The sequence below is a fragment of the Vidua chalybeata genome, chromosome 14, assembly GCF_026979565.1.
Source record: "Vidua chalybeata isolate OUT-0048 chromosome 14, bVidCha1 merged haplotype, whole genome shotgun sequence".
Lineage (NCBI taxonomy): Eukaryota > Metazoa > Chordata > Aves > Passeriformes > Viduidae > Vidua > Vidua chalybeata.
In genome coordinates this window covers 341,484-367,940 of record NC_071543.1, presented here as the reverse complement: position 1 = coordinate 367,940, position 26,457 = coordinate 341,484, and the positions used below count along the sequence as shown (strand labels likewise).

Below are 26,457 nucleotides of genomic sequence, written 5' to 3'. Positions count from 1 at the left end.
TGACAGCTGCTGTACGAGAAACCCCCTCTTCAGCCCAGCATGAGCAGGTCTCCCTTCTCTGCTGTGGTGTGCCAGTTGTGATATCTCACTCTTCTCACTTTCTCAGCTGTGGATTTTTGGACCTTGCAGGTTTAAATAACTGACTCTTTAGTGCTCTGACTCCATCAGGTGCTGCCCAAAGCATGGATAAGCTCATGCTGCAGCTGAGAGACAGAGGGACACCCCCAGCTTGCAGGTTCCCAATGCAGTTTTGTGTGAAGAGAAGGCTCACTGCTTCCACAGTCTGCTAACTGCTTTTTGGTGCCGATATTGGTTCCTTTTCATGAGGTCATCAGTGCTAACATGTTATACCCTGCACGTGGAGATGCCTTGTAACTGATATTTGGGACAGTGGAGTGCCAGGGAAGGGATGCTGCATCTGGGAGCAGCAGGGCAGGCAACAGCAAGGCAAAGAAAAGGTGGGGGGCTGTCCTTTGGCTGCATATCAGAGATATGGTCTCCAGAAGTGGAAAAGGAAGTTGGAGTGTGAATCTGCTGGTCCCAGCATGGGCTTGACAGGTTTGTTCTGTGTTGCTTCCTGTGGACTTTTGAACAGAAACAATATTTATCAAATTCTGGCAGAGGTATGGCGTAACACCCTTTTAGAATTCTTCCAAAATTATCTAAAAGTAAAACAGATATAAATAGAAAATTGAACTTGGCTATAAAGTTTTGTGAAATTTTTGATGAAAGGAAGAATTTCATTACAAAGAAAATCCCCAGAAGGACGACGAGGCGGGGAGGGTGCCAGAAGATGTCCAATGACTTTGGTGTGTCTCCCTGTGTCCCTGGGTGCTGGGGTGCTCCCCTGGCTCTCTGGGGCCCGAGCCTGTGCAGCTCTGATCTGAAGCTGATAGCACATGAGCTCCACAGTTGGCATTAACTAGCACAGTGTTTCTTCAAGACCTCTCCTCACAATATTTTCCCTCCCTCACAATATTTGTGTATCCCAGTTGAACACAGAGCTTGCTCATCACGGTTGCCTGGACAGATCTTCCTGTTTTTGGAGCCTTTGCTGATGCAGGCAGAAGCTGATGGGGACTAAACTGCATTGGCATTTTTCAAAGCACCTCCCAGATATGAGTGGAATCTTGAGGTCATTTTTAAAGAATGGGTTATGAACTTGGTTAGCCCAAAATAACTCATCAGCCAGCACTAGAGGCAGCGGGAGAACTCCTGTTTCCCAGCTTCCCAGTTGCAGTAGGCATTGGTTCCTTGTTTGCTCAGCAGAGACAAGGACCCTGGCGCAGGAAAGTCAAGAGATCTAAAAGTAGCATGTTCTTCCTATGACTTATCAGCTGTTCACAGAACATATGGCCAGAAAGGAAGCTTAAATAATTCAGTCTCACTCCTTTTTATCCCAGCTCAATTTAACCTAGTTGTCCCACAGTAAAGCTATTACCAGTGCTCACCTTTCTAAAATACTTCTAAGCTTCACTTTGCCTACACCAAAAACCAGAGGATCGACTTCCTGTAGTTTGGGTTCTGTATCCATGTTTAATCATTCTTGCTGCATTTGAATCTCAGGAGAGTTTGTCTTTCAATACCCGGGTGGTCACTTTGCTACAGCCTTTTTCCCTTTGGCACCTTTTGGGGTTTTTTATTCATAGCTGCTACCTTTCTTTCATTACTGAATCAGAAAGAAGCACCATCAGTCAGAGCAATGCCAGCCCCCCCCCCCCCCCCCCAATTTCTGAATGATGATTTGTCTTCTTTGAGAGCTTAATTGTGAATACATTGATTTGTACTTGTAGATATCAGAGCTGATTTTGTCTATAAGGTTTGGCCCAGATGTCTCTGACTACAAAGGACATTCAGTACATATAAGATTATTGTCTGATTAACTATTCCTGTGCCTATTTTAATGTTTAATTTCTCAAATACATTTGAAAATTTCAGAGAAATCAAGGCTGACTTCTCAAAAGTAGTTCAAGTAGGAAGCCTTGATAAAGGTGAAACCAGCTAGCTTGTAAAAGGTAGCTGGGGGGACCTTCTAATGCCCAGGCTGTCCAAACATGCTCTTTTGACTCTTTGCCAACACATTCATTGAATTCTGCAAACCTTACTCACAGTGCAAATACTTCCATTTCTAAATCACAGATACAAGGAGGGCTGTGGGATTCTAATGTCTAAATACAGTGGAAGACTTTCAAGCACAACAGAAATACTGATTTAAAACAAAACAAAAAAACCTTGTAAAAACCCACAATACGACGCTGATATCGTAAAGATTCATAATCATAATATCTGCTTCTAAATAGGCCAACTCAAAAGAGTGGGTTTTTGTCTTGCAAATAGGGTGTTTGAAAGGATATTTAGGTCTCTGATGTCCCTAGCTTTTCCCTGCAGTGAACTCCCATTCTAGCCAGCATGCATTTCCTTGGGTAAACATTGCACACTGGTCCTATGATGTCTCCCAGTGAGGTGCTGCAGCCTGGCAGTGTGTCTTGCTTGGATGCTGATGCCTTTTTTGAACTTCTGAAGTTTTTCCAGTATAAATAAACCTCGGGACTGATGGCTCACCAAGCTAATGTGTGTGCGAGTGTTCAAAACTGTGAATGCTTTGGTTGCTCGTTTTGTTAGTTTGGCTGGGAGGCAGCTTCTGAGCAAGCTGGGTACTAAAGCTCAGTGCTGTTGCTTCCCAAACTCCATGCTCTGGTATCTGCTAGTGTACCTCTCTTCTGGCTGGACCCCCCTCACTCTCAATCTGGTGGTTCTGAACTCCAGACATCCATGGGCTCATGGCAGCTGCTCAGTAGCTGGTTATTGGTAGGGGCTGATAAGAAAAACTGAGCAATGATTGGTGATAGAAAATGTTGGGAGCTGCTCTGTTAAGCAGCTTGGAGAACAAGTTCAGGGAACGCTGGGGTGGAAGGCTTGGTATATGCCAGAGACTGTAATTTATTTGTAGCCAAGAGTTTGTAGGGAGTACAGAATGAGGCATTACCTGTAGGCACACAGTTTGTGTCAGTGGGATGGGGCTGTGTGTGGCACAGTTTGTGTCACTGGGGCTGTGTGTGGCACAGTTTGTGTCACTGGGATGGGGCTGTGTGTGGCACACAGTTTGTGTCAGTGGGATGGGGCTGTGTGTGGCACAGTTTGTGTCACTGGGGCTGTGTGTGGCACAGTTTGTGTCAGTGGGATGGGGCTGTGTGTGGCACAGTTTGTGTCACTGGGATGGGGCTGTGTGTGGCACACAGTTTGTGTCACTGGGATGGGGCTGTGTGTGGCACAGTTTGTGTCACTGGGGCTGTGTGTGGCACAGTTTGTGTCACTGGGATGGGGCTGTGTGTGGCACACAGTTTGTGTCACTGGGATGGGGCTGTGTGTGGCACAGTTTGTGTCACTGGGATGGGGCTGTGTGTGGCACACAGTTTGTGTCACTGGGATGGGGCTGTGTGTGGCACACAGTTTGTGTCACTGGGATGGGGCTGTGTGTGGCACAGTTTGTGTCACTGGGATGGGGCTGTGTGTGGCACAGTTTGTGTCACTGGGATGGGGCTGTGTGTGGCACAGTTTGTGTCACTGGGATGGGGCTGTGTGTGGCACAGTTTGTGTCACTGGGATGGGGCTGTGTGTGGCACACAGTTTGTGTCACTGGGATGGGGCTGTGTGTGGCACAGTTTGTGTCACTGGGGCTGTGTGTGGCACAGTTTGTGTCACTGGGATGGGGCTGTGTGTGGCACAGTTTGTGTCACTGGGATGGGGCTGTGTGTGGCACAGTTTGTGTCACTGGGATGGGGCTGTGTGTGGCACACAGTTTGTGTCACTGGGATGGGGCTGTGTGTGGCACAGTTTGTGTCACTGGGGCTGTGTGTGGCACACAGTTTGTGTCACTGGGATGGGGCTGTGTGTGGCACAGTTTGTGTCACTGGGGCTGTGTGTGGCACAGTTTGTGTCACTGGGATGGGGCTGTGTGTGGCACAGTTTGTGTCACTGGGATGGGGCTGTGTGTGGCACAGTTTGTGTCACTGGGATGGGGCTGTGTGTGGCACACAGTTTGTGTCACTGGGATGGGGCTGTGTGTGGCACAGTTTGTGTCACTGGGGCTGTGTGTAGCACACAGTTTGTGTCACTGGGATGGGGCTGTGTGTGGCACAGTTTGTGTCACTGGGGCTGTGTGTGGCACACAGTTTGTGTCACTGGGATGGGGCTGTGTGTGGCACAGTTTGTGTCACTGGCACTGGGGCTGTGTGTGGCACAGTTTGGGTCACTGGGATGGGGCTGTGTGTGGCACAGTTTGTGTCACTGGGGCTGTGTGTGGCACAGTTTGTGTCACTGGGATGGGGCTGTGTGTGGCACAGTTTGGGTCACTGGGATGGGGCTGTGGCCCAGCCTCATCCCCAGTGGGCACAGCTGTGAGGAGCAGGTGAGCAGCATTGGCAGCAATGAGCCATGGAGTGCCCAGGGGCACTGAGCAACCACCAAAGGGAGCAGAGGGCACACAGAGCCATGCCTGAACATGAGGGTATAAAAGGCTGGGCTGAAGAACAAGAAGGGTGGGTGCTTGCAGCCTTCTGAGGTGGGATGATGCTACTCTGTATGGACAGTTGCCTGGAGCCTTCTGATGTGGTAAGGTGTTATTTTATATGGGGATGCTTAAAGCTTTCTGAAATTGCGTGTTAATACTCTGTGTATTGTGGCCATCTCGACTATGGCATGTGCTGTGATAATTACCCTCTACAGATTTTGGGCATGTGTGTGAACTGTCCTTCTTACAGAAGCTTTCACCATTTTCCAAATTTTTTTACTTGGTCAAAATTTTCAGTTCATGGTCTGTAGAGGAGCTGTTTGCTGTACTGAGTATGGCTCCTACAGTGTGTAAGAAAAATGGGTGCAAGGCTCTGGAGGGACAATCTCCCTGCCTGTTGTTTACCCAGGGTGTCCTGGCATCTTCCAGTGCTGCTCTTGCCATTGTCATCTGCAGGAGTTCAGGTGCCTGCCTCTATGGATTGGCCAATGAAGTGCTTCAGTGCATGAAGTGCACAAGTGAAACTCTGGCCACCCCCATCACTCTCCAGAAGGCTGAAATGATTGTGCTGACATTGCTTTTCACACTGTATGGAGCCCTTTCCTCACACTTGTAAGGGTTTTCACATGTGACCTGAAGGATGAGCTGACAATAGAGATATGAAATGGTTTACATGATGTATGAATTGTTTACTTACCTGCCACAAACCAACCATGATCTTTTGCAACTTGGTAACAGCAGGGCACAAACCATTTCTTAGAAGATGGATTAGTCCTCATACACTACATGAATGCAGTAAAAGAATAATTATAAAGAGATGTCAGATGTCGAGTGTCAGGAGCAGAGCCTGAGAATTTTGTAATACGAAGGCTGAGGTCAGTATTCTGGGATTTCTGAGCAGAGATAACCACAATACTTACAGGACCCATGCAAGTGGGTATAGTTTCATCCTGCCAGGCCTCCATCTCTCTTGCTCCTGCTTGGTTTTATTTTTTTTTCCCCAAAGTAGCCATTTAAACTAGTGCTCTTATTTTTGTAAGTCCCAGTAGGGTCAGCATGCTGGATGCTCTTGAATGTGCCTGCTGTCTCTTGGGTAGTTGTTTGTTTTGTGTGCATGGACACATCCACCACCTGGGAGCTCTGAGTTTTAAAAGGTCTTAGAGTTGTTATTCCTCAGGTATCATAAGCAATGCGCTTGAATACGTGTTTCTGAAAGCTGGGAGTAGTTATAATCAGGTTTCTGACTTCCAAAGTTCTTTTTCTTTTTAAAATTTTTTTTAAACCCCCACTCTAATGGTAGCTGTGTTTCTTATGGTTTACATTTATTTGTTATGCATTTAAAGTCTTTGAGAAGGGTTGTTTTGCAGTGTAGTCTAATTAGAATTCATATATTTGGTGGAATATGCAATTTAGTACAATTGTGATGTGAATTTTAGGTCTTGCAGTTGTTTGCAGACAACTTTAATGATTCAGCTTTCTGTAGTGTGACACTTCCCAATATGATGGCTTCCTTACACACAAATATTTTTTAGAATGAAATCTCATATTACACTAAATAAAAAAAAAAAATGCACTTGTAAGCATGTGCAGAATTTTTAGTGACAGACCTGGTATCTGACAGAAAGATATGACCCTGCTGACCTGAGTTTCTCATGCCAAAACACTCTGTTGTACGAGATGGAATAACTCAAAAGAACATTTGATCTTATGAATTTAATAGGTGGTCATTTCCTCTGAATTTAAAGTTGGTTGGTCCATCAGGTGTTGTGGTTTAAAAAAGTAATAGTGCCTGTATGCAGAATATTTCTATTGAGTGTGCTGCAGAGGACTGCCTTCTTTCAGGACAGATACTTGTGGTGATGTGCTGGTAGTCACTGTGCTGTTTTTGCATACCAATCAACGAGCTCAGGAAGCATTAAACTCGAGAAATCCTCAGCAATCTTCTGCAGAACAAATTTGATCTTTGATACTTGGGGGTGAAACTTCAGGAGCATAAAGCCTTAAGTGTCTCTGCCGAGCATTTGATTACTACTTATACATGTTTTGTGGGTCTGGTGTTAAAAAGACTTTCTTTAAGATATGCAACGCCTAATAAAGACCATTTTGGATTAATTCACTGCGGTATTTTTGCACAAAGCTGCATGGCCTGGAAGCAGTGAAACATGCATTGCACTTGTTTCATCAGGGGATCATGTTTTACTAGCCCTACAGGAAAGAAAGTATTTGTTTTGCTGTGATGCATTCTTGCATCAGTGGCAAGTATTTGCTGGTTTTGCGTTAAGGGTACCTTCCTTTTCAGGAACTAAGTTACGGGATGCTTAACTTACTTTTCACCATAGTAATTTATTTTGGCTTTGTATGCTCAGGTTAAAATATCCACACTGCTAACAGCTTCCCTCTCAGTGATGGAGGCAGTATTGATCAGGTTAATTTTGGTGTCTCCACGGCCTTGGAGATTCAAAGGTGCTAACGGGTTGCTGTGTGACGCAAAGCGGCTTAACAAGGTTCTGGGCTTCACACTAGTTTGTCCTGCTCAGAAAAGCATGTTATCTATGGCAACAACTGCTACTGGGAAAAAAGTGGAGATTTTAAATAGGGTAAATCACCCATTTTGCAGACTTCTGAGTTTCAGATGCCAGCTGTTGGCGAGGGGGCATGGGAGGGAAAAGCTTGATGTGGGCTCGACTTACTGGCATTGTTATTGTTGTATCTGTGCTATGACATGATGAAGGACAAATCAGAGTATTCCAAGGCACTCAGAAGAGGGGATAAGGAGAAGAAAAGAGAATATGTGGCATTCAGCTGGTGCAGAGCCTGCTGGCTCCAGCCCTGGGGCAGGAGGGAGGCGGCTGTGGCCCCAGATGCTACAGCCAGTCTAAGTCCTGCTGAACTCATCACAGCTTTAGGATATGTGACACGTTGGGTTTCAGTGCCTCAGCTTCTGGCTGTGTAAAACCAAGGTGCAAAACTGCAGCTGCTGCTGGGGCCAGTGACCCCAGTGGGAGCAACCTGACTCTGCTACCAAGACCAGAGAGGGCCACCATGCTCCTAGGGGGTACCAGGCCCTCCTTGCCTGCTGGAGACAGTCCCATGTGGGATTCAGGGGGCAGTGGCCAGTGTGCCCCGTGTCTGGCTGGGATGATGGTGGAGCTGCCAGTGACAGGGGCGAGCAGTCGGGCTGGGTGACAGGGGCTCTGCTGGACTCCCAGCGCAGCGGCAAAGGCGTGTCAGGCCTCACGCCCAGCCCCTGATGGAGGCACTCCTGCTACTGCCCCTTCACTTCCTGACTCCTGGGGTGCTCTCCTTCCCCACACCCGGACGGGGCTCCTGCCTGGGCACCTTGGCCGCCTGCAGATGAGCGAGACGCCGGGACTGAAGCTGCGGGCGTTTGCATCCTCGACAGGCACATGCGAGCAATGTGCCTTTAAGACTAGCAGGAGAGCAGTAGTATCTCCCTCCCTCCTGTTAATTGTAGCATGTTTTCAGCCATGCTTCCCAGTCACATTCGCGGGCTCTGAGAGGGAGCAGCGCTGCCGCTCGCCGAGTGGGTGCCCGCGGGTGATGGGGCAGCGCCCGGGACCGCAGAGCCCCGTGCCACGAGCAGGAGCCCGGCGCGCCTGACCTGGGGTCACACTGCTGGGCTCGCCGCACCACCTGCGCTCCTCTCGTGTCCCTCACCTCCTCGCCCGCCCGGCCGTGGCCTCCAGCCGCGGGGTCGGACCTCTGGCCGCCCCACCCTTGCCGGGGCTCCTGCGTGAGCCACAAGCGGTGCTCTGCTGGAGCCTGGGGATCTGCAGCGGGTGATGCAGTGGGAACCGTGTGGTGCCTGCCTGGGGATGCGGTGGGAATGCTTGGCTCCCTGAGCACAAAGTGACTGCAACTAGCACGAGCTTGGGACTACTTCTCGGAAGATGCCCTGCGTGTCTCCAGTCATTCCTCTCCGGCCTCACCGCAGAATATTTGGAGTTGCTGGCTTTCTTCTGCCGAGGGGGGACGAAGGCAGAGGCCTCCAGAGGGTTAAGAGCATCTGCTTTTACGCCAAGTGTTTAAGCAGGAAATAATCTGCAGAGATACATGTGCAGCAATTCAACTGCTGCTGCTCTCTCAGGCTGCTGCTGCAGTTCGGTGTGTGAGAGGAGCCGTGCTGCTCACAGAAGATGCTTTCTTGGTGTGTCCGAATCTCCAGGCATGGCAGCAGAGCCCCGGCTGTCTGAGCTGGGGTAAATGTCTCCATCCAAGAGGAATTATGTTCATTTGCTGGCTCTGTCGGCTCACGGAGGTAGGTGCTGTAGCCTGTGCAATATGCCATGATCTATTGCGAGGGGATACGGTCCTCTCCTCAGTATGGGGTATAAAATTTTTAAATTTTTTCCATGGGAACGGGACTTAATTTGCAATCTATAATGCCAGACAGAAAATATGTGTGTGATTTCTTTGTGTGCAGCAGGGAGGAGAGGGCAAAGGATACCCGAATGATACATTTTCTGATTGGCAATAAAGTTGTTGCACTTAATTGAAACAAACTGCCCTCTGTCTCGGCGAAATGCACCTGGGAGCTTTTACTTCTTCCTGCTGTATGACCTTTCGGTGAGGCTGGCTGCAGTATGCTGGGTTATGCTTTGGTTCAGAAACTGAGACACAGTGCACTCTACAGGTCCCTTCATTCTGCTCCTGTGGGCATGGGGAGGACAGAGGGCACCCACACAGAGAGGGAAAATGCTGCTGACAGGGAGCTGGTGTTTTTTTGAGGAGTGAAATTACACTAAGAGGAAGAAAAAAGGTGATCTTCCCTGAGGAAGAGGGAATGTTGAAGTCCTTAAGGGTTGATCTTGATGTTCGGAAGTAGAGAAAGAAATTTATTTTAGAAGCAGCAGTGTATGAGTCTGGGATTTGTGTTTTGCTTTCCCAGCCCTGTGGAGAGGAATTTTGTTCAACTAACTACTTTACCACCCAGAATCTTTGCTTGAGGATTTTTTGCACCAGTACCTGGGAGAAAAAAAAAATCTGTCAGTGACATCAAATTTACTTAGGCTTGTTTTGAAAGTTGCCTTCTTGAGAAATCCCTAACAAAATCAACAGCAGCTGATACTGTTTCCTTCCCACCATCAAGGCATGCGCTTTTTGGTTTGTCTTGAGACCTCCAGTGGGAGTTTTATTCTGTAAAGATCAAGCTGAAATGAAAGTTTCCAGTTTTCTGGAAAAGCGGAGTGTTGGGCATTGGATACCTCTTTGATTTTGTTGGCCTGGTTGACCCACATATGTAGGTTTGCCTGTTGGCTCCTGAGTGCAGACCCTGCCAAGGAAGCCTGGATGTGCAGAAGAGGAAGGTGCTGCCTAGATTATGCACCTGCATCGCGTGTAGAGTGGTTTGCGTTTGTTTCTGGCATTGCAGAGCTATTGATACAGCACAGCCAGCGGTGCCATTGCTGTGTAACAGTTTCTGAAGTGTTTCTGTGGCACCCAGGCAGAACAAATGTGTCATTCATGACTGCACTCTTCAGAAAAAAGAGCAGCACTGTCATCTGGACTGTAAATCTCTTTAGCCACTTTTGTTTTCTTTGCTCAGGTAGCAACACATTCTTAACTGGAATGTGTTGCTACCTGAGCATTTTTGTCAGAGAATTTGTAATTGCCGCCTCAGTTTCCCCAGGGCTGCTGTGCTGTTTTTGACACAGCACTGACATAACTCATAAGGAAGTCTGGAGTAGAATCCCCCCCCCACTTTTTTTTTTTTTTTTCTTTCTTTCTTTCTGTAATTTGAGCCCAAATGCAGTCAAGAACTTGTTCCCTTCTCTTTTTGCTAGAACAGGACACTTGTGTGTCCTCCTCTGAGATCCCGTAGGGAAGACCTCTTCTGCTCTGCAAGACCTCTGTGTTGGAGGTGCAGAAGCACACAAAGAAATCTGGTGAATTTGTTGTTGTGCATGAATCAAGAAGCCACAATCCCTGCCAGGGATGGAGGCTGTGATGATACCTGGGAAGCAGCTGCTCTCTCTGTTCTGAGAAAGAGGATCCCTTCTTACCCACACACTAGGTGATATCCAATGCTCCATAGCAACTCTTATTTCTCCCACAAAGAGGAGAAAAATCTTCTGGCTTTCCTCGGAGTAGTGGAAACACAAATGTACAAACGTTCAGTGAAATCTCTCCAGAACTGGTATAAGGTCATCTGAATGATTTCTTTCTAGAACAGCACTTATAAAACGTGGTGGGCATTAAGTAACACCATTGTCTGTGCAGGAAACATTTGAAAAGAATATGTATTAGTCATCCCATTTACTGCTGTTTGCACACAGACAGAATGGTGATTAGAACTGGCTGAATCAAAGCAAAATGGTTCTTAAACAAGATTGGGCGCAATTCAGTACTGGATCGGGCGCTTGCTGGCCAGCAACTATTTTGGTCATCTTTGTGCCTCTATTCCAGCAAGTGTCTTTTCAAAGGGTCCTTCTACAAGAACAGCAAAATACTGGGGTGTATTTCCATGTGTTATGTTCTGAAGAAGTGGATGGGAATATCTTCCTTACAGCCTTACTTGTATCTGCTCAGGAAATCAGACCAATGTATTTGAACCACTGATTATTGCTGAGCAGCCTTTCTGCTCAGCACTGAAGTTCTGCATTAAACTCTAACTATGTGGAAGTTGAGAGTTAATAATGGTAATTTAAAAAGAATTAGTTTATTAGATGGGGGCTGGCCAGCATTTTGTGTCACACACACACTGTACTGATCACCTTTTCCTGCCTGGCAGTCACATTCTGCCCATCCTGGAGACAGAGGGCAGAGACTCCCCCTGTGCCCCTCTGCAAAAAGGGGCCAAATTTGATGTTCTTGTGGGCCCAATGCTCACCTGGCAGCAGAGATGCTGGGATCTCTGCAGGTTTGCCCTTTTGGAGAAAATGCCTGCTCTTATCCATTAGGTCCTGTGCCTGCCCAGCCAAGCTGGAATAGCTGGGGAGTCACGTGCTGCTGCTCAGTCACAGGTGGTGAGGAGATGGGTAACAGACAGGCCAAAGAAATGGCTATTTGCTAGGGAGCGATTCCCCTGGTTTCTGTGGGGATTTAAACAAAGGCCTGTCTTTAGGTACCTGCACTCTTTCAGCAACCATTACATTTTTATGGTTTGTATGCTGCTAGCAAACCAGCTACAGGTGAGTAAAGCCTCTGGTCCAGAAACTGTTGAGTTGGACATAAAACTCTTCCTTTCTGAGAGTGCCTGGAGTGTCTTTAAGAGACTGCATTTGAATTCTGTATGGCTTTGTACCACTTATAAAATGCATTCATGGTAGGTGGTGGCATCAGTCTCCTCTTAGAGAATGTAGATATTTATATTATGCAAAAGGTTTTCTCACTTTGCTAGATTCAGATGATGACTGGAGATACCATTCTTGTTAGATAAAAAACTGAGTCTGACTTTAGAGGTGAATTCAAAGAGCAATTTCTATTTAATATATATAGCAACAAATAGGAACAAAGCTGCTTAAGGAGTACTTTAATGATGAATCATTATATTGCTCTCACCAGTCTGAAAGGCAATAAAAGTAAAAATGGAGTGCTAGGATGTAGTTGCTTAGAAAATGTACAGAAAGGGATCTGTATTGTTGAGTGGGTTTTACAACACATCAAAGAAATGTTTTGAGGTGCAAAATTATCAAGTGTCTTTCCACCCCAAAGATGAGGCAGCTGCTATCTATTGTTTATTGCTCCAGAAGGTCATTTTCTTTGGTTGTGACTAACCAAATTTAATAGTTTATTGCTTTTAAAAAAAAAATCCTGATTCCCCCCACCCCCGGATCAGGACAGATGCTGTCATAATGCTTCTTCAATGCTATAATTTTTATTACCAATCCTAATTAAATGCTCTAACTTCTGAAAATCAGATTAATTTGAACTGTCAGCCCAGTGTAAATGCTGCTATCATCAGAGATCATAAAATGTTCAAGGCACCATAATTCTACTACATAGCTGCAGTGGCAAGTGTCCAAGGATATGACTACCTTTGTTCAGCTGACATGGACTGAAATGTGAGCACTTCTGAGCAGTGCAGCATGAATAGAAAGGATACATTCCTCAGCTGTTGAATTGCACATTCTAGCCATAAATCAACAAACATTAGAGAAATGGCATCACCCCCCCATCACTGTAATACTCCTCCCATGCTATAAATATTGTATGAATTCTGCACAATTGAAAAAGGGGAAAATAGAGGTGGGAGGTTGTTGCACAGCAAAGCTGCATTCAGTGGTGAGCCAGGACAGGATACAGATCAGCCCCACGGCCAGCCAAGACTTTTCCATCCTTGGGCCACAGTCCATGAATTCAAGTTGCACAGTAACTACTTCAGCTAATTTGCTCTACAGCCAGGACACGCTCTAATCATCACTTTGGTCTTCTGGACAGCAGGACACATTCTGGTTCCTTTATGACCAATTAGTTCCTTTATTACCAATTTCTGTATTTTGATTTTTTTTTTCCTCCACAGATGTTAGGTAACAAGTAATAAATTCTGATTCCAGCTCAAGCAGTAGCAAAGTTGGTCTTCCTGCTCTGTCCCAGGTTTATTTGTTAGGTGTGACAGCATGGAAGATCTCACTGGTCATTACAGATATAATTACCTGGCTCTGACAGGCAGAATCGGACACTGCAAGCACTGGTGTTGAAGCTTCATGTTTAGATTTTCTTTGCAGGAGAGAAAAAAGCACTCTGAGGGGACCATTACCCTTGTCTACAGCAAGATGAGCTGAATTGCAGGCTAGAAAAGCCCAGTCCCCTCGAGCCCCCGGGTGGAGCCTGTGTGCCTGGCTCAGGGCTGGGTGTGGGGGTGGTGTCGGCAGCACCGGGTGAAATGAACCCCACCACCACAGCAGCTGTTCTCACTCCACGTTCAGCAAACCCAGCCCCCCCTGGGATGCTCCAGGCTCCTTTGAAGGGTTTAGTGGAGGATTTGACCCCGCAGGTTTAACTCTGCCTTGCTGAATTGAGCGATTTTGCCAGTCCCTGTGATGGAGTGGGGCTGTGAAGCATGTGCTGCTGTTTGGTCCTGAGCATCCCAAGAGCAGGTGCTGTTATGTTTCTACTCACTGGGAGCAAATATTGCTACTTGGTTCTATAAACCACCTCTTTGATTGGCACTGCTGGTCATGCTTCCCCCCTCCTGTTCAGTAGCAGTTTTATCTACCAGACTTGTATGTTCCAGGCTTCGTGGTGAAACCAAAGTGGCAAAATCTGTGTCAGTTACAGACTGATTTGGATAGTACGTGTTTGTGTCAGTGGGTGTTGTGAATCTTCTGCTCCTTCCCACTTCCCAACACCTTCATTGTATGCAGGCAGTTGCTGCTGCAGAGAGAAGACCAGCAGAGTGGGATTTGTGCCATGAAGAATTTTATGTTTGAGATTTACCCAGCAAGCTTGTTTCAGCCAAAATGTGGAATTTTGAGTGTGTTTTCATGCCAAGAGTTGCAGCATTTGACCACAATTTTTCTTTTTCAGTATATGTGGCATTCAGGAAGTTCTGGGCAGACATATATGATTTTAGAACAGCTATTGCTTGCAAAGGAAAAAAATAATATGCTTCTGCATTTTATTAATTATACACACTTTAATACATACAGTGGTTTGCACACAGTTATTGTGGACATTGTTATGTGGAAGACTGTAATATTAATGTTTCTAATGGGGGCTATTGTACATCTACTGAAACTCCTGCAGTTATGGATCAAATTTAATATATGCTCCCTTTGAAAAAGCCTAATTTTTATATTTTATGGTACCCAGCGCTATGTACTCAGCTTGCAACAATAAAATAGCTGAATGTTGGAATAAATATACCAAACAACTCTCTTGTCTTGATAACTTAACTGCTTTTAAATGCTAATCATCTCATTCTCTATTTTCTAAACCTGTGTGCAAATATAAAACCTCATGTAAATAAGCAGGTCTGAGTACTGTAGTGTGAATATGGCAAATATTCTCTTGCAGTCCTCAGTTCAGCAATGCATGCGTGATCCTTGGAATCATCCTGATGACACAGGCTATAAAAAATTTCACCCAGCAACTTCTTCCTGCCTTTCAGTAGAATATTTAGGCTTATTTAAAGAGTGCAGATAACTGAATCTCAAAGGTATCCTCAGGGTAGTTGTTTTGGTGAGTAATTATTTCTGGTGATTTATAAATAATAAATCAAATCTGTTTATTTTCTTGTTCCATAAGTTGAATCATCTTTGTCCTTTGTCTGCTTAATTAAGGAGCCTGCTGGTAATGCAAATCATTTCCCATGATGTAGACAAATCATTATTCAGCCTTCTTTTTGCTAAAGAGATCATGTAATTTAAACCCTTTCCACACAATCTGTTTTCAGGCACTTAAATTCTATGCATTTCTCCATGGTTTTCAGCATCTTTTTTAGCTGTGGACATTAGAGATGGTTTCTCTGGGACAGCAGAATGCCAGATTTTACTAATACTCTCACTTGCACCATACACAAAAACAAATGTGACATTTCTAACTTGCCTCTCTTCAAACATCTAAAAGTGTCATTAGATCTTGTAGCTCCAGCATGGCCCTGGGACCTTGTGTTCTATTATCTGCTCTGACTCCCATATATATTTTCAATTCTTCAACTTTCAATGTAACAGTTCCCCCTTCTGTAAGAGGAATAGATTCTTCCCCACTGAATTCTTTGATCCTAGACAAGCAACTTGTGTTTTGCTCTGTTACAGTGTCTGATCTCTGATAGAGCAGGGCACGTGGAGAGGACTGAGTTGTTTGACTGTGCTTGTCTAAGTTTGGCAATATTCATCACTTAAGCCAGTTCTGAGTTGCATTGGGCTGTGAAAGTTGTCTCTGTAGGCCCAGTTAAAAGCATTTCCATTCACTGATGGTTCTTCATTAAAATTACATCTTGTCAATTATCAGTGATCTTTAAAGTGTGCTGTAGTAATTTCAGGTAATGATATTCTTACAGTCAGTGTGTGGTGTGTCACTGAGCTGTTTGCAAAAAACAAGTTTGCAGTGCTGGCACAGCTGCTAGTCCTTCCTCCCTCCTTTATTAAATAGATTAAAAAATTTCAGGATTATTCAAAAGGCTGATTGAGGTTCCCATCACATGCAGGTTCAGGAGGCCCTGCAGTCACAAGGATTTCTGTTGCTTTCAGGTTCAGCCTCCTCGTGGTCACTGGGTGATGTTTATCCAGTAAACACTGAATAGGTTGCTGTTGAGGTATTCATAAAATCCATGACAAAGATAAAGCAAATTACAAAACTGGTTTTTGAGCACTCTTGTATTCTTGTTTCGCCATGCTTTTCATTGGTTCTAAGGTTTCTGCTGGTGGGTTTTTTTTTTTTTTTGTTTCTTTGTTTGTTTGTTTGTTTGTTTTCCTTAGGAGCTCAGTCTAGCAATTGCTCTGTGATTCTGATTTGGGTCTCATGTCCAGGTGACCACTTACAATTGATTTCCTATCCCCTCAGTGCTCAGCCTGGTATTTATTATTTATTTAGCACCCCTTGACCTCATCCCTGAGATGCTATGATTCCACCTTGATTACTTCTTCCTCTCTCTTTTTGCCACCTTCATTTTTTTCCACAGTTTTTTCTTAAGCAGTCCATTTCTTTCCTTGACACTAACAATTACTGACAGCCTGGTATCCTGTCTCCAACAGTGGCAAATAGCAGATGCTTAGAGAATAATGTAAAAAGCAGGGTGAGAATATACTAATCCTAATATATCCTGGCAGCAGTGATCAATGTCACGTCTGCCTGACTGTTGTGAACGTGTTAAGCACAGCCCAGTTAAGCACAGCCCAGTGGGGGCTATGCCAAACACCATGTGGGTGAGGAAAGGACAATTTTACAAGATGGCAAATTTTTGTGTGTAGCTGCCTCTTTCCAAAAGTGCTGGCCTTTCCTCGTGCCACTGCTTCGCTTAGCTTAGCATAGACAGCCAGACACTTATTTCTGAGCCAGTCCTGAGGTTTATTCACAGGACTCCTTGTACCTGATCGAGTAGGAGCTTATGTTCTCTCCCTTCTGTCTCCTTGAGATGGTTGCAGTGTGGCAAGCTGAAGGGAAAAGTCCTTGTGTTTGGTTATCAGCCCTTTTATGATTGTGCTGCTTGACAGATTCCTGTGCTGTTCAAGCTCTGACTGGTTGCAATAAAATCTGATAAGTGTGATGCTGAAAATCTATGAAAATCATGGCCACATAGAGAGGCCCAAAGCAGTAGGAGAAGTTATGTGGAATGTTTGGGGGGCTTTTTTCTCTACATATTCATGGTTGCTTTGGGGTTCATTCTTTATTTACAGATTGTTTTCTCCAGTATTCCTTCAAATCTGAAACAAGGTCTGAACTGTGTGAAGGAGGTAGAAAAATGCACTTCAATTTTATAAATGCTAGGTTTGAAGTTGCATTTAAAAATACCTCTGTTAGTATGTAGAACATATTATCCAGGGTACTGAGTAGCTAAGTAAGATGAGTGATGCTGCAGGTGTTAGACCTTTAGCTCCTAGTCCTTCATCTGATACTTCCTCTGTTACCATCACTGCTCCACAATACCACTTAAATTTATGAAGAAGGTAAAGAAGAAGGACCAGCCTCTGCTTTAAAACCTCTATCTTGCTTTATATGTATTACTATATTCTAAAACCTTAAACTCAAATTTTTTTACCATGTGATTTTATACACTTTTAATCAAACTACACACACATAATCTTAGTTCTATAATTCAATTTTGGAAGCTTTCTCCATTGCTTCAGGTCAAATGTTGTATTCTCTTGGGGATCAGTGTCTGTCAGCACAGAAAGTCTAAAATTCTCAGCAACCAGGGTTCCAACACTCCAGCATGCAACACCATAGTTTGACTTATCCTCACCTGATGGCCAGCTGGACTGATAAAATTATTTTCAGAGTCTTATTTTCTTCACATATTTTCTTTTCTGGTTTTTACTTTGGACGTTATCCACAAAATTTTTTGAGTCCTTGAAGCTTCTTTAGGATGACATGTGAAGGACCAAAAAGGGAAGACAGGAACACTTTGTTGACATGACTGATCATCAGCACCCAGCTCTTCACTGTTGGACCTCACCAGTAAGGAAAAGGTTCTTCTGTCCATGGAGGTGAGTCCATAAGTGCCTACAGCTGGAACTGCTCCAGCGCTTGCCGTGTGATTGTTGAATAAGACTGGGCACCGCTCTTCCTGTCTATTTTCTCCCCTCTCCTTGCAGAGGCAGAGGAGTGCTTCCAGTGAGCCGTGCCAAGTGATGCCTGCAGTGGCTGTAGAGGATGTTCAGAACAGGGTGAGGCACACAGCGTGCCTTTCCCAGACAGAGGTTTCCAACTTTGTGCAAAGCTGTGCGTGCCAGGGCTCAGGAGTGTGCGCGTTTGCAAATTATCTCATTAGAAACTCAGGGCAGAAAGGCACGGAGCTTCTTTGCTGCCACAGGGAACTCGGGGTGGAAATATGCCTCCTGATACATGTTTTAGATCTGTATAAATCATTTGTACCTATGGCTCACTCCATTTAGCTGGTGACACTGTTATTTAGGAGTGATACGGAACAGTCACAAAGTAATAAGGACTGCCTGAGAAGAAAATATGTGCTAAAGCTCTTAGGTGTAATGCTAATTTAAATAAAACATGGGCTATGTTGGGGCTGAAGAATATTTCTTCTAGAAATCCTAATAAATATTTAAGCCATGAATGCTTAAAAGGTGGTGGGGTTTTTTTTTGTTTGTTTGTTTTTGGTTGGTTTTTTTTTTTCCCCCAAATGAAGCTGCCATGATTATTTAAGAATGTTTTAGACTCCTTTTTAGGATGAGTGGATTAATTTTGTTCTTAAAAGAATGTTTTATTGGTATCTTAACAGTAAGGACACCTGTGCTCATCTAATGTATGCAAATGCAGCCCAGCAGCCAATACCCCTAAACAGGATGGAAAGCACAGAGAAGGACTGCTCATCGTGCTGCCAAGTCAGACCATGCCTCAAGTTAGGCTGATGAGCAAGGGCATATTAAGTAGATATTACTTTAATGATTGTTAATGCAGACAGGGTGCATAGAAAAAGAATGTGAGTCTTTGTAAAAGCTGAATGAAAAGAAATATTGCAAAAAGAAATCTCCAAATTCTCCATTAAGCCAAATTATAAATATGCTAAAGGTAATAGCCATTTTACCTGGGAGGTGTTTATTTTCCCTACTCTTTATTTCTCTGGAGGTTATTCACTGTAGGGGCATGCTGTAACATCCTTTGCTGAATTGATAACCTTGTGCTCCTTGCAAACAAAATTTGGTTAAATGGGAGTTATTATTGCTATCTCACAGTGCAGATGCTTTCTAGTTGTGGTGTAAAAATTAGAAAAACAAGTCTTACTGTCTTGAAGTACTCATTTGTACATATTAAAAGATAGGTGTGCATTTTTTAATGTGGGATGATTAGAATTTGGGTTGGAGCATGGTTATAAGAGGTCATTATGCTGACGTAGAGGACCCCTCCTGGTGCAGGAAGCACCTGTGCAGCTGCAGTGAGAGCTGCAGGTTGTGCCCTGGGTGGGGGAGATGGCCAGAGCCCCAGGCAAGGGGCTGGGAACCAGCACGGACACTTCACTTGGCAAAGGGCAAGGGGACGCTGCTGCTGGCTGGGGGTGGCCGGGCACTCTGAGACTCTGCAGAAGCTGGTGAACAGCAGCAAGACCCCTGACTCAATGTCACTTTGGAATGGGAGCTCGGTGTGAGGGCATAAAAGCCCGGGGATTCCTTTGTTGGGGTCCCTCCCTGGAGGCACCAGTTCCAGCTGTTATCGTATCCTGCACCACGATTAAATGATTTAAAAGAACCAGTATTTGGGACTCTTTTATGGGACACCTGGGGTCAATCTGAAACAGAGATTTTTAGAGTTAGGTTAACAAAATGAATTGAGCATTTATAATTTAGCTTGTAGAGTTATGTATTGAATTTTAACCTTTTACTTAGGAAACCTCTGCCTGGTACAAAGGGCATAGGAAAATGCAAATTTCTGAAGCTTCTTGCATAAAGAACAATACCAGAAGAGGCAAAGAACCCAGATAAAGAAGCTCCTCTGTCTCCAAGCCCATCAGGACTGACAGACGTACTCAGATAAGCACCAAAGGACCAAAAGCGCACGCGCAGAGAGGAAAAGTTCAAAAGTTCAATCATGAGGAAGAGTACAATCTTCAGCCTCAGGACCACCAAGAGACCCCCGTGAGACCACCACAGCAAACCAGGCGTGGCCAGAAGGGCGTGGACTCATTTAGCGTGAGAGGCGAGGACAGGCGGGGCCAGGGGTTGAATATGCATGAAAAAGTTGTGCAGTGTATTGCATATGGAACACCTTTGGGAATAAAGGTGTGGGTCAGAGTGAGGCTCGGGGCACGAGTTTTGGAGAGTTATCTCACTTGTGATGGGTGCTGACATACAGACCCACTTCATAACTAACCCAGGTGTGGAGTCTATCTATTTATTCCGCGTATCGCTTCAAATCCAGTGAGGGAAACCTGTATGTGGGGTGCTCAGGGAGACAAGCAGGGACCCGGTGGATGACTGCAGCTGCCACTGCTAAGGGGCTTTGGTCGGTCTGGGGTGATGCCAGTGTGACCCTAGAAGTGGCATATGAAGGGTCAGACAGACTCTGACTTCATCAGGCCATGGGAGAACTTGATGAAATCCTCAGCCTGAGGAATGGTATTTTTTTTCAAAGTGAGATGAAATTCTTTAATCTGTGGTGAGCCCTGAAAGTAATAGGTGCTATTAACCGGAGATTTAAACTTTGTCCCTGTCTGCTGCTGGCTGCAGATTTTATGATAGTTCTCTTTTTATTTCTCCAATTTGTGTTGTATGGCTTGTGTTGCTTTGGTCTGTCAAAGTAGGCTGGAGAGGTTTGGACTTCCAAGTAATTTTCTGAAGAGTTGCAACGAATAAGGTATGGCTTCCCCCAGACTCTTTCATCGGTGGTAGGGCAAATATTATGTCTGCCTGCAGCACATGAGTGAAATCTCCTGTGGGTTGGGAAACAGAAGGTGTGAATCCTGTGTTAATGATGCTAATTTGGGAGGAGAGATAGCCAGGAGGGCACGCTGTCTCCCTCCTGCTGAAGCAATAAGCACCGTGTGCTTACAGGGGTCTATTCTGTTGTGGTTTGGGCTGCCTGGGCTCATGTCACTCCTTTTCTCTCTGTCCTCACAGCTCAGAAAGCACGGTTTTAAAATTCAGTTTTTTAAAATGCATCGTAGAAGAAGATGACTTACAGTGATTGTTTTATTGCTCTGCCACGTAAACCACAGAATTGTTTAGGTCAGAAAAGACCTCCAAGATCATAAAGGCTGATCTTTGATCACCACCTTGTCAACTAGACCAATGAACTAAGTGCCAAGTCCAGTCATTTCCTGAACACCTTCAGGGATGGTGACTCCACCACCTCCCTGGGCAGCCTCTTCCAACAACCCCTTCTGTGAAGAAATTCTTCCTGATGTCCAACTTGAACGTCTGCCGACGCAGCTTGAGACCATTTCCTCTTGTCCTGTTGCTGGTTGCCTGGGAGAAGAGGCTGACCTTCAGCTGGCTGCAGCTTCCAGGGAGTGGTAGAGAGTGAGAAGGTCACCGCGAGTCTCCTTTTGTCCAGACCAACCCAGCTCCCTCAGCTGCTCCTCATCAGATTTGTGTTCCAGACCCTTCCCCAGCTCCGTTCCCTTCTCTGGCCATGCTCCAGCCCCTCAGTGTCTTTCTTGTCGTGAGGGACCCGGAGCTGGACACAGGATTTGAGGAGTGGCCTCACCAGTGCCCAGCCAGGGGACAGTCACTGTCCTGGTCCTGCTGGCCACACCATGGCTGGGACAGGCCAGGTGCCATTGGCCTCTTGCCCACCTGGGCACACCTGGCTCCTGTTGAGCAGCACCCCCAGGGCCTTTCCCACCAGGCACTTTCCAGCCCCTCTGCCCCAGCCTGGAGCTGCAGGGGGTTGTTGTGACCCAAGGCAGGACCTGGCTGACCTTCACACAACTGGCCTCAGCCCATGGACCCAGCCTGTGCAGATCCCTCTGCAGAGCCTTCCTCCCAGACTGGTGGCATCTGCCTGGGGTGGCCTCGACGCCCTCGTTCAGGTCATCAGTGAAGCTGGCCCCAATGCTGAGCCCTGGGGAACACCACGAGTGACTGGCTGCCAGCTGAAGGATGCATGTGGGCAGCAGGGTGAGAGGCAATTTTGCTGTTGTCCCAGGCAATGAGAAGGTGCCAGAACACAGATAAGCAGACTGAGGGAATTCCTATTTTTTCCTAAGTGGAATCATACATTTTGGACTTATTTTCTAACCAGATATTTTTAAACCTATCCAAACTTTAGGGTGTTGTTTTTACAGTGGACTGCTTAACGTTGCCACTCTTCCTGAGGGTACAAAGTCTTTAACTCCCTAGGTTTTATTAAATTTCCAAATAAAATCTCTACAAGTATTTTCATTTTTAAAAAATATCACTACTTTTTACAAAATATTAGGAAAGCTCGTATTTCACTAATCAATACAAAGTTCAGCATTGACACCTGACTTGTGTAGTGACTTGCAGAACAATGTAAAATGACTGCATTAATCTCACAGGGTGTTTACTGCTTCCACAGTACTGACATTTGGTAGGGGAAAAAGAAAGACCTCATGCTTTGCAGCCAAGCTCATTCTGGTCTTGGGGATTCTCTGTGTTTCCTTCAGGTCTGCTGCCCTGTTGGATGGCACGTGGGCACGTGCTTGGCTGAATGAACTTTCCTGACCAGTGAAACCAGTGAGGTCCATCACAAGCATGCCTTGGCTGTGGCACAGGCACACATAAAATGGCATGATGGAAAACTGAGCTGGTGTTTGTGCCTGTTTCGTGTTTCTGGATTTCATTTTCCTGAGCTCCCCCTCACAGGGATGAAGCCAAAACAAATGACATCACCTGCCTGTAAGACAAACAAATACTTACATTTTTGTGGAATGCTTTCAAAGGATCTCTTTTTAAAACTTTTTAAAACTTTACGAGCTTGTAGCTTTAATGGTCTGTCTTCTGACTGTTAGCTGTGGTTGGAGGAAGAACTAACTCCAGACTCTAAATGAAAGACTCTCAGTATATCTGTCATAAACAAGCAGAGCAACAATCCCCAGTCTCTTCTTAGTCTCTAAGAAGTGATGCTCTACAGCTGCATTAGTGTTTTATTGTATATTCTATGTCCTGGGCTATTACAGAAGGTAATTTTGATCAGGAAATGACTACCAGCCACATCAGTGCCCTAAGCAATGATGAATTCCCAACCCTTTACAGAATTTGCAAGTGAGTTTGCCATGTTGTCTGACATTGATGCAGAACACTGCATCTCCCAGAGATGAGGAAAAAGCTCACTGGAAACACTTTGTGAATAACAATTATAAAGCTATATTCACCTCTGATTTCTTTTTGAGATTTCTGTGAGAAAAGTGGACACTGAGATAGAATTTTCTCTTTTGCTCTGTGTCGCTCAGGGACTTTTTTTGCTTCTGGCTGATTGAGGAAAAATGAGAAAATGCTGAAATTGAATACTAGACTTCCTAATAGTATGAAAAGCATCCTAAGGGGCTTGGATGTATGTTGTAATGGCAGTAGTTTCTTGGGTGATTGGTAGCTATGAGGTCAAACTTGAAAGTCTTGATATAATTTTCTAAGATAGTTCAGTTTTGTCAGGATGACAGATTTTTGATTGGAGATGAAATATAAGGAATGAGGGGTTTATTTTGTAAAGATGATAGGAACAGGTAGCTCTTTTTGTACAACAGACCCTGTTATCTTTTTCTTGTTTTGCACAAATGTGGATGCTGACTCTGGAAAAGATGAAGATCCAAGGACAAAATATTGCCTGGAGCAGTCGATGTCATCTTTTATAATAGCTGTGCTGCACTGCTATATAAAAATGCTTTGCAATGGCAGTGTTGGGGCACATGTAATTCTGGAGATGTATTCAGCTTTTAGTGTCTTCTAAGGCAAAATTGCCTGTTAACAATTGCTTCACTTTCAGGAAAGCTTTTGAGAGTACTCTATGTTTACAGGTTCAGTAATCTGTTTTCTGGAGTTTGGGGCAGTTACTGCTCAGAGTAGAGTTCTGCAGAGGCAAAGGGTTGATTTTTGGGATGGTGTAGTTAATTTCTGTGTGGTCTCTTGGGCTTGACATAGAATATAACAACTCTAGATTAAACATTTTCCCAAGTTAATGACTTTTATGTGGATGGTGATTGCAAGCAAACAGGGAAGGATATTAAAAAGAGAAGTTTTATAAGCATATTGTGAATAAAAACTATGTAATATTTACATAGCAGCTACTTCCTGTTAAATGCCTTTGAAAATCATGTAACAACATCTCTCTAAATACCAATTACTGTTTCACTGGAACTGCAGTGGTCGACGTGGACTCTGAGTCTCAAACTGCTGGGAGGTTCCTTAAATGAAGACACTGGGTCTTTCAGAATAAATATTTTACTGCTCAGGTTTACACCAAGTGATTATCAACAGCACTGAATAAATGTGTGAGACCCCAGAGGCTGTGTGCAGCATCACACCCAGGAAAGGTCCCTGGCAGCTGTGAAAACTCTGCTGGCAATCAGCAAGGGTTACATCCTCAGGAGCCACAGTCTCCTACGCATTATGGGAAGAAGAGGAAGGAAAGGGAGATGCTGACCCTCAGTGCAGGAACTTCTCAAGCTTGCAGCTGATTATCTGCCAGAACTGAACGGAGGAAAATCTCCTTTGTCTCAAATTTACTGAAAATGTCCCTCAAAACAGCTTTAGGCCACACTGCCCTTCATTCAAAAGAAAGGTGATAACTTTGTTTTCTGTCTTCTCATTGCACTCAGAGAAACACACAAGTGCTGCCAGAATGCGAGTGGGTATCATGTTTTGAATGTGCAATAGTCTTTTTTTCAGAGAGGCTTTACTTTATGATTTAATTATTGTATGACAAGGGTTTGTTTGAAGAAGGCAATTTAATTGGATTTTCTATTTTACAGGCAGGATTTAAAGAATTACTGGAAGGTGTTTCTCATAATGTTTACAACTCTCCTTTTCTAACACATATTTACATGCATTTCATGGCTAACACAGATGAACATGGAGAAATAGTACATATTTATAGACTAAGCCTATCGTTTAAGGCAAATAAGCAGGCCTTGCCTTTAGCTGAATATTTTCCTGCATAAGGACTCTGATTTTAAATAGTGTGGATAATGGTGTCTTTGCTATCCGAGGAGTGTATGGTTATGACTCATGGTGTCATAAATACTACGGCTATTACAGTGAGCATCCAAGTGAAATTGCACAAAATTATATATTTGCCAGGGTTCTTTTCTCTAACGGCCAAACTTCAAAATAGAAAGCTTTATTATTCATTTTGATGCGTCTGAACTACTGAATGTTCTTGCTGGCCCACTAGACAGTTTAATAGGGCTCCTGAACATCATCAATAATTCATGCCTCTCTTAAACAGGCATGTGGTACTTGTTGTTCAACTATAATCTGAGTGTATTAAATTGTGAGCTGCTATAGGATGGTCGGGGATACGCTCAGTGCCATGCCTGGACCTTATAGATGTGCAAAGTTCTTTGGATCTTGTGGAATTAAACTCCCTTTGTGGGGCTCCTAAACAGGGAGCTCTCCTCTTTGCCCTCCCCACAACTGTTGCTTTTCCTGAAAGGGAGGCAGCTGTTAGCCAAGGATGTAGTTAATGCCCTTCAGTGCCGTTTGGATGATGTAAATAATGTAAATTATCCCTGAATATGACTGTCAGAGCTGGCTGGACCAAAGATGGGGAAACTGGTGGTCCAGGTGGAGGGGTGGGGAGGAAGCCTAGGCTGGGGTCCATGAAGGTTCAGGTGGCATTAACAAAAATGAAAGTTAAACTGGAATGGATTGTTCCTGTTCAAAACAGAACTGAAAATCCAGTGATTATTGTAGGATGTGTTAGTTGATATTTATGAAGAAATCTAATGGGATGTGTTTTTTTTTTGAAGTATGTCTTTGACTTCATTGTTTTTTTTTTTCTTGTATGTCACACACACTGTGACATCCCTTGTTGTGCTAAATATCATAGCCAGATAGAAGGTTTTACAATCAAAGGGGATGAGAAAGGCCAAGGTGAGTACAAGCAAGGCTATCCCCAGGGGCCTGTCACCTTGCTATGCCTCAGAGAGGTCTGCTGGTAACATTGGCTGTCTCTGATCTCCTTTTGCCACTGCAGAACTGAGGCATGCACATCACTGGGACTCATGACATGCCTGGCATGAGCACCTTGGCAGAGCTGAGAAATCACTGAGTTCTCTGCATAGCAATCCAGGCTTTTTCTGCAAGAATCTTCCTTCTTCAGACTTGTCACACTTGAGCCATGCTCATGCCTCAACCGGAGTTGAGTAAGAAGTTACAAAGAGCTCAGAAATTAAGGGTGTATTGTCTTGTGCAGGTATTTCTTAGAACCTGTTGGCAGTGTTATTTTTGAATAAGAATTTGTTGCACAAAGAGGAGTAACTTGTCAGACAAGTGCAAGAAAACAGTACATATAACCATTCAAGTGAAAGTTTTACTGTAGGTGGAATGAGTCTAAAGCCAAGACCTTCTTCTTCCCTTTTTGAACTTTTTGTCCTTTATCAGGCTTCTAAGAAAAATCTCAGGCTGACTTGTTGAGTTCAGCATTGCTATCTTAATAAGGGTCAAAGTGTGCCCCTCTTTGTTCAGGATGCAGAAGCCTGTGAAGGACTCCATGGCCATGCAGCTTTCAGAAGTGAAGCTACAAAACCCAGGCAAACCTGAGCTGTGCTGGTTTGAAAATAGCTCTTTTGCAGCTGACTTAGGGGCTGGTAATGCAGCACAGAGTTGTACTCTGCCAGTGTGATGCCTGTGTTGAGCTGGGGAGCAGGAGGAGGCCGCTCAGCTCTGTCCCAGCCTGACATTGCTTAAGGCTGG

The 26,457-nt window shown here is 44.7% G+C and overlaps 1 protein-coding gene across 1 annotated transcript in view; it reads left to right on the top strand.

The window, feature by feature from the left end:
• The first annotated feature begins 8,111 nt into the window (after positions 1-8,111).
• Positions 8,112-26,457, top strand: part of HTR2C (5-hydroxytryptamine receptor 2C) — a 216,565-nt gene continuing 198,219 nt past the window's right edge. Inside the window, exon 1 of the mRNA XM_053955900.1 lies at positions 8,112-8,789. The gene's annotated coding sequence lies outside the window, so the exon portion shown is untranslated. The remainder of the gene's footprint in view (positions 8,790-26,457) is intronic.